The 4,271-nt window shown below is 30.5% G+C and overlaps 1 protein-coding gene across 6 annotated transcripts in view; it reads right to left on the bottom strand.

Annotated features, from left to right (window-relative positions):
* Positions 1 to 1,389: 1,389 nt before the first annotated feature.
* LOC107404905 (probable disease resistance protein At1g12290) overlaps positions 1,390 to 4,271 on the bottom strand; it is a 19,165-nt gene continuing 16,283 nt past the window's right edge. Inside the window, exons 4-8 of one of the 6 annotated variants that reach the window (XM_048476464.2) lie at positions 4,239 to 4,271; positions 3,231 to 4,144; positions 2,174 to 2,276; positions 1,930 to 2,028; positions 1,390 to 1,770 (exon numbers count right to left, since the gene is read on the bottom strand). The exon at positions 4,239 to 4,271 is cut by the window's right edge and continues 449 nt beyond it. The gene's annotated coding sequence lies outside the window, so the exon portion shown is untranslated. Of the gene's footprint in view, positions 1,771 to 1,908; positions 2,277 to 3,230; positions 4,145 to 4,238 lie in introns of those variants that run through there. The other 5 variants (XM_048476462.2, XM_048476463.2, XM_048476465.2 and 2 more) reach the window with 5 other exon arrangements.

The following is a 4,271-nucleotide window of genomic DNA, read 5'->3' as shown; positions in this document are numbered from 1 at the left end:
TTCAATAGTATACGACTAAGCATTTTCAAAGTTGTTCAAAAATATACTACCAAGCACCCAATCACCATTACCCTCCATTGGTCGTTGGTTTTCTTTTTTCAAATAAATAACCTTTTATGTCATTAAAAATGTGAGGAAAAAAAAATCAACCCAAATCCATAATGAGAAAGAAGAAAAGACGAGTATTTTAGTGATAGATTGTATATAGTTATTTTAGAATTGTAAAAAAAAAAATTATTTATAAGCGATATGTAATTTTGAGATGGTGTGAATTAAGGATATTTCATGAATAAATAATATTGTATTAAGTAATTTTATATTTTTTTATATATTTATGTAGTAGTATATAAAGAATGGAACTGTAAAAAATCATTTTAAAATTATAAAAAGAATCACTCTAAAGATAAATGATCTTGAATTTGAAATTCCCCAGCCAATAAAAAATTAAAAAGAAAACAAACTTTTGCAGAACAAAGGCAAACTTTCGTGACCCTAGGCGCAACATTAAATACTAATACGAAATGAATAAATTCCCATATCTTCTTTTCTTTTTTCTTTTCTTTTTTTCTTTTTTTTGTGTGTTTTTCTTGGATGAAAATATTGTAATTTATTTAAGGAGCAGAAATTGATACATCCTGGTCGAGAAGCTTATTCAAACCAACAAAAAAACAAAAACAAATGCAAACAGCAACACGGAGAAAGTTGTCTACTGTTAGATATTGCTTACAATGTAGTTAACAACCTTATTAAAATTGTAAGTGACAAAAAAGAAATAAAAAAAATCCTAAGTGCTATATATATATATTTTAAGATGGATAAAAAGTTGCACGTAAAGGTTAGACCATGTTATCCATGTAATTTTGATTTATCATGTGCAACTTAAATTGAAAACCCCATAACTTCGTGCAATCGTCATAGTAAAACATGTAAAATTTGTGAGACTTACAGTGTAATCATTGAGTGTTCAATTATATATATATATATATATATATCAATATTAAATTATAAATGATTCTTTGCATTTTATATAAGGTTTTTACGGAAAAGACATCTTTTAAGTTTTATCTTTTGAATAAATTTCATTTATACCCTTTCAATTTTGTAATTGTTTTACTTCGATCTCACAATTTTGAAAAATTATTATTAATCTTCCTTTAATTTTCTATATATATATATATATCAAAACAAGCTCATTTATCAATTTTTTGTCACTTTTTACTATTTAATTTTGAAATAAGATAGGATTAGTTTTAAAAAGGACTTGAAGTTATAAAGCTTAAGGTTATAGTTTTGATGAAGCTTTGGTTCACGGTACTGCAAGTTTTGGATAAGCTATATATATTGAGCTTTTTATTCAACCTGATTGTGCAAGAAAGTTTTCTTTGTTTGCAATAACAAAATTGTGCCAAAAAAATTTAGTTTGATTCATTTGATGTGTGATACATACAAAAGCAAGTGGGAATTCAATGAGTTTGTCGTCCAAAATAGCCAGTGAAACCTAAGTGCTTCAAACCAAAGCAACCATTAGTGTGAATGTAATATTACATCTTTTGGTCCAGTGGTTGTTTGACCATTGCTGCTTCCATATAGCTTCCCTCAAGTTGAAGTAGTCCCATGAGGTCTTGACACATCGAGCTTGTTTCATAGGGTGAGAGAGAGGCCAAATCCAAGCTTGACACATCTCCAAGCTCGTCCAAGTATTGACACATCTCCAAGCTTGTTTCATATGCCTTAGATTTGGTCGCGATGTGGCTAACATTATCGCATATTCTAACAAATTTTAACAATTAAAGATTAAAATGAAGTTAAAAATCTGTATTTTATAACTATATAAAAATATATAATTTAGATGTTTAACGGTTAAAATTAACTGATACAATATGACAAAAATTAGCAAATTACTTCATATAGATTAATCAGCTTTATTACCGGATTCAAATCTAATAAAAACTCAAATTGAGATCTGGGTCTTCCCATTTAATTACAACCATAAGCTACCAACCTCTCTGTGACAGCCAATCTTGTAGCCTAATATAAAACAAAATGGACAGCAAGAGCTCCCTTAGCTATGATACTGTACTCATTAGATAGGTTTACAGAATCTCCTAAGTATAAAAGTCACAAGTAGTAAATTAATGTAGTATTCAAACCTTTGAAGTGTTACTGTACTCACTTCGATAATCTTCAGCCAAAGGGCATTACCACTACAAGGAGATGTTTGAGTGCATGAAAGCTTCCTTGTCGGATGTTTCTGATTCTGATAATTCTGAATATATCTGTACAAAACTTTGTAATATGTTAAAAGTTCCATAAACCTGAGAAACTTATACAAAACTTCATAATATGTTAAGAGTTCCATGAACCTGATGCATCACGTAAGAGCTAGCTAGTTAAAATCTTTTACATTCTTAAGTTTGTTTATTTCTAACACAACTTGTTTTTTGTACAAGAGTAATCACTGCATAAAATTTAAATATGTCTACTCTGTAGCTTGGGGTATTTGCACTTTAAGCCTCTATTTTTAAAATGTTGCAATAAAATTGAGATCTTCTATTTACAATTTGTTATGTATAGGTCCAATCCAAATAATTCGAATTGCCTAACAATATGGAGATAATTTTTTGAAAAATGAAGGTTTGAAGTCCAACTACTCCCAAACTAGAGGCGCTAAAAATGCAGTTATAAAATGATAATAATAGTAATCAACAAATTGGCAGGTTGACATAAGTGAACAAGTGGAAATCTATCGTATTCTCGATAGCCTACAAATACATGAACTGGCCTTCGACTGTCTCAGCTTATTCATTCAGGGATAGAGAATTTTGGTCCAAACACCTTCACCTTTCTTTATGTGTTTCTTGTAATTTAATTGAGTTGGTTCATGGTGTGTATGTGTGTTCGTGTGTGTCCATATATATATACATATATATATATATATATCCAGCAGTTATAAATATTATAATTTCTCAGATAATAGAGAAAGGAATACTAAAGGAAAAACAAGCTCCATGCTCATATAGTCATATCTGATTAATTAATGTTGAAAATTGTATTATTTTGAAAGAATATTAATGGTGATGAACTGACTTTATAAGATTATATTTTCTCTCTGACCTAATCCCTCTTATCAAATGCATGCCTCGTTGATATATCTCCATTACCACAAATATTAAATTTGTCTTCTTCAAGAAATTAATAAATAAATCATTATCAAAAGAGATAATACATACCAATACCATGTAATGTTGTGTTGTGATGAGGTAGCAGCAGCTTGATGGTCCTCCCAAAGCTTTTGTAGAGTTGTATTAACATCACCCTCCAAAAGCTCCTGGTATTCCCAGTCATCATTAATAAACAAAGCACTTCTTTGTTTAATCGTTATTCTATATAGCCTTGGGGTGTATACAGTCCCATGAGAAAAAGTCCTCATCTCAGTGCATTTATTCACAATTAATTTTTCCAAATTGGGAAGTCTTATTATGTTATTTCCAGAGTAGAACTTTTCGAGGCTGCACAAGTCATGAAGATGTAAAATCTTCAGGTTGCTAAACCCAATCTCGTTTTGGTCTGTTTCAACATCACATTCTGCTTCATGATTATTCCCAATTATTTGTGTCATTCTTTTGCAATTGCGTACTGTCAATTCTGTAAGTTGTTGCAGACATTTAGCCGCTGCTGCCGAAGCCATTAAATTTTCTAATGCATCGCACTCTGATACACTCAAAGTTGTCAGATTTTGGAAACACATTGAAGAAGTCATTAGGCTCTTTAATCTCTCACACCTCGATACATTCAGAACTTCCACAACCCGAAATGTTTTGCATGTTTGGACACCTTCGTCACACAGATGCATCAACTTTGGAAGTGCATCCAAATCCAATTTTCTTGAAGGCATGAGTATGTGATGTGCTTCATCGGAACTAATTAGTGATTCCATGAATGGACCGCGAATACAAACATGCTGAAGATGTTCAAGTCTTTGAACGAATTTGAATGAAAATTTATATGATTCAGAGAATATGGAATCCAACTCTATACTCTTCAGCTTCGGAAAAGGCAACGTTGAATACTGATTACCATCCCAGATCTCACTAATGACTTCAATCTTGTGAATCTTCAGTACTTCTAAGTTTGGGAATTTAACCTGATTATTAAGATATTTAATAGTAAATAAATAAGCAAATAAAAATATTCCAAAAAAAAAAAAAAAAAAAAAAGAAAGAAAGAGAGTAAACTACCTTATCTTTGATGAAGAGAGGTTGCTTATTGAC

Source organism: Ziziphus jujuba, chromosome 5 (genome assembly GCF_031755915.1).
Source record: "Ziziphus jujuba cultivar Dongzao chromosome 5, ASM3175591v1".
In the NCBI taxonomy this organism is placed as follows: Eukaryota; Viridiplantae; Streptophyta; class Magnoliopsida; order Rosales; family Rhamnaceae; genus Ziziphus; species Ziziphus jujuba.
Note: the sequence above shows the minus strand (reverse complement) of the source record. Positions and strands in the feature narration are given on the sequence as shown.